Here is a 7,954-nt window from a genome sequence, read left to right on the forward strand (position 1 = left end):
TATACCGCAGCACTAAAAGCTTTTCGACCATATTAATTTGTCCTGCCTTTGTCTGTTATGCAACCATTTGCAAATGGCCATTTTCAAGAGGCAGTGAGGCGGTCTTTTAAATCACATAGCGTATTCGACCCGCGCTCCACTCTGATCGTTTTCACTGGGTTATTTCCCACAGGAGCCCACCAAGGGTTTACAGGGTACTGCAGCAAACAAATAGAGGTCAAAGACGACCACATAGTAACTATAGTAGAAAGTCATCTGTTATGACTTGTCAAATCTCATTATGGGTGATCCTGGGGATCTGTGGGCTAAACATTTGAAATGTGTATTATACACTGATGAATGAATAACAATAAGATTTTAAAGACAATTCATTTTACATTTTATTTTGAAAAAGATGCAACAGAATTGTAACAAAAACTTGGAAGCTTTTGGATATTATGAACTGTTGTATGGAAAGATTTAAAAAAAGAATAATATATTTTATATATTTCTTTATAATATATTACGGTTAATTATATATAAAAAATCTAAATTATTATTCATTATTTTTATTACAAATTATAATTAATATATTTTTCAAAATATTCAAAAAAAAATTATTTTATCTAATAGATATAGAAAAGTCCAAAATACTTTCTATCCTTTCTACTTGAAGGGGTCGACCCAGCAACCTTTCAGGCATTCCATTCATGGTGAGATATGTGTGTTGAATGTCACTTGCACATCTTACATTCTTCTCAAGGATGGAGAAAATCTTCTCTCCTTTCATTCGATATCAGGCTGTTGATGGAGCCTCTGATTCGAAATGTAGAGGACGATTGTGATGAATAACATCTCCGACACCTCATCCCAATTAGAAGGCGTGAATTCGCTCCACGCCCTACAGTGTTGAGGGACGTAACACAGTCCTGTCACTTAATCCGGTAAACCCAGGCTTTAAGTCTGTCACCTGTCTCCCAACACATCTCACCCCAGATGATGTGTCCGCACTGCTCCCGGTTCAGTGTCCGAGCATTTTTGTTGTTAGTTACAAGCTGACTGTCAATCAGTGAGCTCACAGAAATGAAAAGCGAACAGGCCTTTGCACTTCAGCTTTTAGCACTCTGTTTGTCGAGCCATTAAGTTGACAAATATGAAAGACAGCCATACGTATTTGGAACGGCAATACTGTGAGTGAATGATTTTGGTAGAACTGTTCCTTTAAGATTTCTGACACAAACAACTCATTCACCAAACTAAATGCATCAATGTTTAAACAGCTTAAACAAAGCGCTCACCTTGTATGAAAGTCTGATATTGTGAAAGTCTTTACTGTACTCATTTGTTATATTGATCACATCTGACGCAGAGCGAGACAGGGCCATTAACTACGCACAGGTCTGAGAGCGGTTCCTGCATCGATTGTTCTGTGAGGGTCGCTGTGGGACAGACGGTACAGGAAACGTCGTTTTGAAGGAGAGTCTGGTTCTCCACATGCACGCTAGCAGAAAGATTTAACAAGAGCGAGCTCCTCTGGGTCACCTCTCGGCACTTCCTTTCAAGGATCAAGCTTGAATAAATAGCCAGTACTTCGACCAGTCTTTATCGATCAGTCCTTCACGATGAGAACACAGATCTACCATTACAGTTGCATGGTACAATTTTGTTTTTCTTTTTTGCTTAGGCAAAACGGTATTAACCATTCAGACATGTTTCATGTCTAATATATTGCTAATTTACATATTTTTTTATTTGTAGTAGTTGAGGCCCTAATGTACGGGACTTAATGCCGATAATTTAAGCTCTGGCTTATCCAGACCATCATTTGCTGGCCTGTTGACATGTCCAATTAATGCACATGCACGGTCACTTCTTTGTTTACTCTCAGGGTGTTAAATAACTTGGGTCAAGTTTAGTGGTTGTTCTTTTATTTAAACAAAGATGTTTATGGTGTCTGTGGATGACAAAGGCACAAAATTAACCAGTCTTGGGCCAAAATGCTACAAAAGCAAAAATTAAGCAATTGATGCACATGCACGGTCACTTCCGTGTTTACACTCAGGGTGTGAGAAAACATCTGCTTACCCACCGGAAGTGATTCATCTCTACCTAGAGCTGTGAACATGACAGAAGTGAAGATGAATATTTGTATAAATATACAATTTTAAAGTTCCCCGGATTACAATAAATGATGTTCATCAGCATTGTGAGACTATCGGCAGCCCCCTGTCTAGTAAAATGGAGAAGTACTTTAAACTATATGCTTATAAAGCTACTATAACTATACTATAACTATATAACTATACAGTTATTACATTGGAGATTTTTCATGCAAACCGTGCCCGATTCCGAACTAAACTGCAAGTGTGAAAGGCACCTGAAAGCTACCTAAGGGGGCCCACACCCAAAGAGCAGCCTAGGAGAACGGGAAAGGACCATGAGCCGGGACTTGAAATCGGGACGCTCGAAGTGCTGTTACTCAACATGTAGGCGCACAGTCCCCCGATCACTTTTTGGACATTTGCTGTCTTTCCTACTTTGTTTTCTCTTTCTAGTTGGATGACTTTCAATATGGTTTTATGATGGTTTCCGAGGAACACAATCTGCTGTTCAATTTTTTAAGCTTGTGCTCTGAAATGTGTCATGTCAACCAATAATTTTGACTTGTTTTATGTCTGGTGTCTTTCTTTTCATTATTTTTCCCATTAGCTTCAGGTAATGCTCAGAAAATATTATTGATTGAAACGTATAATAAATATAAAGCGAGCTAGAATGCAAGAGTTAAGATTTAAGCCGGATTGCTTCTACATCAAGAACAGATCTCAAAGGCAAAGCTTAATCCAAGACTGTTTTGATCTTTATTTTTAAACTATCGTACTCACATTCGTGGAATAACAGGATTGTGAAACTGAGCCACTGAGACGTCATTGTAGCTTACATTACACCCGCAGTAATGACAGACACTTCAGAAGGCCAATTTTCGCTGATGAAATTGTTATAAAGGGTTGATGTGGATTTCTTTGACGCACCTTTGTTGAGATGATAAATGACAAGATATGCAAATGAGGCCCGGCTTTTTCAGTAAACAATTCTGCTTCCAAAGGGGTTTGTGAGAAAGACGAGGTGTGAGAAGACATTATATGATGATTTGCTTTTAAAAAAAGGTGCTTTTTTAATGTGTTTCTTTGTTTTTAATGTGCATCTTATCACAGCCTACAGATTCTATAAATTTGATCTCTATTGTGATGATTGCTTTGTTTATTTATAACAGTAGATATCCAAGTACCATATTTGTTTGTAGTGATGCAACTTAAAAGAGACAGTTCACCCAAAAATGTTTTGTCGTCATTTATTCCCCCTCATGTGGTTGTAAACCTAAATATAACTAAAGAAGGATATTTTGTGAAATGTCTCAGTGGTTTGTTTCCAAACAATGTATATCAGTGGGGTTCACTGTTTTATCAACGTTCTTCATAGTATCTTCTTTTGCGTTTGCAGAAGAAATAAAGTCATGAGACGTTTGAAATGGCATGAGGGTTAACAACGATGAAATAATTCTAATTTTGGGCTGAACTGTTCATTTAAGTGTGTGAAAGAGAGGTCGTATAACAGTTAAATAACCTGGGTCAAGTTTAGTGGTTGTTCTTTTATTTAAACAAAGATGTTTATGGTGTCTGTGGATGACCAGGGCACAAAATTACCCAGAATGCCAAAATGCCACAAAAGCAAAAATATTGCTTCTAATGAAAAGGTTTATACCCGAGTTTTCACCTGCATAGCCAAACTTGTCAAGCCAAACCTATACAGTGAAATGTCGCAATGCTGGAATGATACAGCGAGTTGTTTGGCAACAAACAATCATAAACTGCCTCAGTGCTTGTACCTTATTAAATATTCATACTGTTCACTTTTTCAGCATCTGAGGGGGAAACGCACAAAAGTTAAATAGTGACTGCAAACACATAAACTGGAGCAACTAAGTTTTATTTTTGGCGTACGTTGCTGAGGAATTAGGGCAATGCAAGCAGACTCCTGTCACAACTCCCAAAGACCAACCTGCAAACAAGAACCTAAACCAGGTTATGTGCTTTATTTCTCAAAGCTATTGAACAGTAACCCAGTGTTTAGAATAAAACTGAGTTAAACGTGTAAAAAAAACATGTTCTTGTTGTCCTTCCGAAACCACGGATGTCCAAATTGCCTGTTTTGACAAGCACTTTTTATTACCTTTTATTGGTTAGATATAATGTTTAATACAGTGACAAACATAAAGGGTCACTGATAATTATGATATATGGCAAAAAATATTCAAGGAATATTGAGATACAAGGTTTCAAGATGCCTAACTTACCCCTCTGATTCATTTGTCAACAGTCCCACTGGCCTCTGCAAACAGCCATCTATCTCCTGTTAGCCGTGTGTACACACTGCCAACAGTACATTACTACCAGACATGGAGGTGAGTTTCTTAGAGTCAATGCATCACTACCCTGATGGCAGACGTCATCGCTGGTGTGTTGATTCAGAGAAGGGCAGACTTCCAATGCCGGTAATTTATAGATGGCTGCAGCCTTGGATGGACTTACAGGAAAGGGCAAATCAGCATCATTCACTGGACCCCAGCAAGGATGGATTGTGATGTGGCCCATGAAGCAAGCAGGCAGTCAAGACAAACAGTTCTTGCTTTTAGTAAAAAGGGTTTGGGGAGCATGTGAGTGGACCTGACCAACAAACGGCTGACGGAGAAAATGCAATGTGATAAAATATGCTCATCCTTTTCTGACAGAAAACAGTGTCCATCTGCTGTTTAGAATGTCAGGATGAACCAAAATTAGATGTTGCAACACTGAGTTTATACATTTTTACTGTGTTTGAGTTGCCGTACCCTATATGATACACAGGCATGTGTATATTAATGCACACATACATGTTTTTTAGACAATACATTGTAAATCCTCTGACTGGGTGACAGTCTACGTAAAAATACCTGACAATACTTAATGAGATTACATTGAATAACAGACAGGCGAACAATAAATGTGGACTATTCTGTTATCTTCGCTGGCTTCATTCATGTTGGTATCGACCAAAATCCTCACCTTTATCTATACAGTAACAGACGCTGGCATGAAAGCATTGCAGCTTTAACACAGACATAGCTTACCATTTATCCCAGCTGAGAAAGACTAGCTGCAGAAGCAGGTTAGGGGAGATGAAACAGCACTGCAAGACAAAAAGGGGAAGAGATTCTGTTTGATTGACGGCAGGAAAGCGAGAAGATACGGGAGATGGGGACAGAATGGAGGCAAACACTGAGAAAATCACAGGATTGTGCCTGAAACGTTCATTAGTCGAGGCTGCATTTTTTCAATAATAAATGTCTTCATCCCAATTGAGTCAAATGCTGTAGAGATCTTTATTAAAGCTGCCGGGGAAGAAGAAGCAGCAGCTGAGAGACTTTTCTGACCTTCTAACCATGTAAAGAGCTGAGGGAGGATAAGCCCTCTGTTCAAATCCACTCTCATTTGCTTCATTTGTTTCATATAGTCCAAGTCACTTTTTACTATTCCCCTGGATTCATGTAACTTTTTTTCTAGACCACCAGGTTTTTTTAGCTCTGTGTTTGGGTGATTTTTCATTTCCTGCTCTGTTTTTCTTTCTGTGACAGATAGAGGGCACTCATCTTCACCACCACTGACAGCAGGGAGGAATATTACCTGTTTGCCACCACCCCCTGGAGCTCACCTGTCCAATTTGAGGTTGGATAAACAGTCATGACCTGACTGCACAAAGCCGCTCGGGGATGCTGACCTCTATTCTACATCCCGTAATTTGTATTCACACATTCACTGTATTTTAATAAGCCTGTTTATTAAAATAAATAAACAGGCCTGCATTCATATAACTGTTTCATAGTGAAAACGATACAATTATTATTGCAAATATTGCAAATTGAAAACGCATACACAGAGACAAACTTTTTATCGCTGGTGCATGCATTTTACCTGAATTTAAAAGAGTGCACTTCCCGCATATATTAGAGTAAACTGATAAAAATGGTCTTGTTATACAGAATCCCCTCCAAATGTATACAATGTTTTGTAAGTATATAAATATTAAATCAAATATTATTCATATGAGTTTTACAAGAGGGAAGAGGTGGGTTTGGGAAGCCTAATTCCCATTTTTATTTAGATGTGAAATTGATAAGACTAGTAAGAAAGTCGAGGCGCTAGGATTTCAAAAGATACATGGGGCGGTTTCCCGGACTGGGATTATTTTAAACTAGGGCTAGGCTTTAGTTTAATCAGAAAATGTAAGTAGTTTTTACAAACATGCCTTACAAAAAACATTACTTGTGTGCATTTTGAGACAGCACAGAGGCACTGATGTATTTTGAGATATGTCAGTGCAAGCTGTTTTCAGATTGGACAGCTCTTACACTTATTTTAGTCTAGGACTAGTCTAATCCCTGTCCGGGAAACCACCCGTCTAGTTTTGTACTCCACAATTTATATATTTGATGATGCAATATTAGTCTCACAGCCGGTGGGTTTTAGAGGTTAATATCCGCTTGCTTTATTTTGTGATGTGGTATGAGAGAGTAGTTTAAGGACGAAGCTGATGTCTTGCAATATTACATGTTTGGTCTTATATATACCAGGATGCTTAAAGGTGCCACAGTAATTATATATGAGACCAATAGAAAATGTTATTATTAAAATAGTCTGTTTACAATCAGACAGATTCATATACATTTTACACTCATTTATTAAAAACAACATTCAGTTATGAATTTATGAGTGAACTTGCCCTTTGAACGAATTTTTTTATTAAATAATGTATTAATAATGAAAGTACCTTTATTGTGGATGTTGGGTTTTATATTTATTTCAGCTTCATATCTAGAATAGAATAGAATAGAATAGGGTCTTGGATATTTCTTATACAGCATGTTTTTGACATACAGGGAAAATGAAAGCAATAATGTTGATATCATGTCTCATCAGAAACACTTTACTGCAGGAGATTCTAAATTTATACAGAAGTCTCTACTTTTATCTACCATTTTCCCTGTTGCTTAAGGGGACTGGAAAATCAGGTCAGACCCAGCTGATGAAGAAATTATGTGATTTAATGGCCCCTGAGGGTCAACACAAATATAGCTCTGCATTAACTGCCCTCTCGTAGGACAGAATGGCAAGGACATCACCCATAAACATCAAGAGCCAGACACGACACACACACACACACACACACACAGGCCTGCACAGCAAGATCAGAACAAAATATGAAATAATAACGAACAGAAATTCATTATGCCATTTTCCATATTCAATTCCTTTATGAATACACTGGTATGACAAATTAACATTTCATTATCTGATTAAGTGCAGTGCATAAAATATTAAAATAAATTCCTCATTGGTATGTGAACTATTAATTAAAGAGTCATTTTCATCTCTCAACAAGTGTACAATGAATCCAGCACATTAACCTTCACTTTGACCACTAGGGGGGGTAGACAAGCTGTTTTGACACTCATCAACTCAAAGTCTGCAATAGGTGCACTTCAAATCCGCAGGAAACACAACCAGGTTGAATTCCTTCAAACTGTAAATCTATTCTCAGATACTCATTCAAATAAAAAAATAAGTCATGCATTTCTTTCTTTCAAAGGAAACAGCACAGTTTCATAAAAATTATTAGCCCATTTAATTTACTTTAGGTACTTATTCTGCACACTACAGTATGCACTTTATTTGCATTAGCAAAATATGAGTTTGTCATGAGAGCAAAAATATCCAAAAATATGTTCACATTTCACAGTTTTTAAAGGTCAGCACCACTCTATATGGCAGTTTCCAGAAGCGTAAAGGCAACTTTGTTTTTAGTCTGGCATGTCACCACCATACTAGAGAAAAATGGCAGTAAGGGATTGGTAAATACAGAGAATTCTTTTCAGATACCCCCT

The sequence above is a fragment of the Barbatula barbatula genome, assembly GCF_947034865.1.
Source record: "Barbatula barbatula genome assembly, chromosome: 14".
Taxonomy (NCBI): Eukaryota; Metazoa; Chordata; class Actinopteri; order Cypriniformes; family Nemacheilidae; genus Barbatula; species Barbatula barbatula.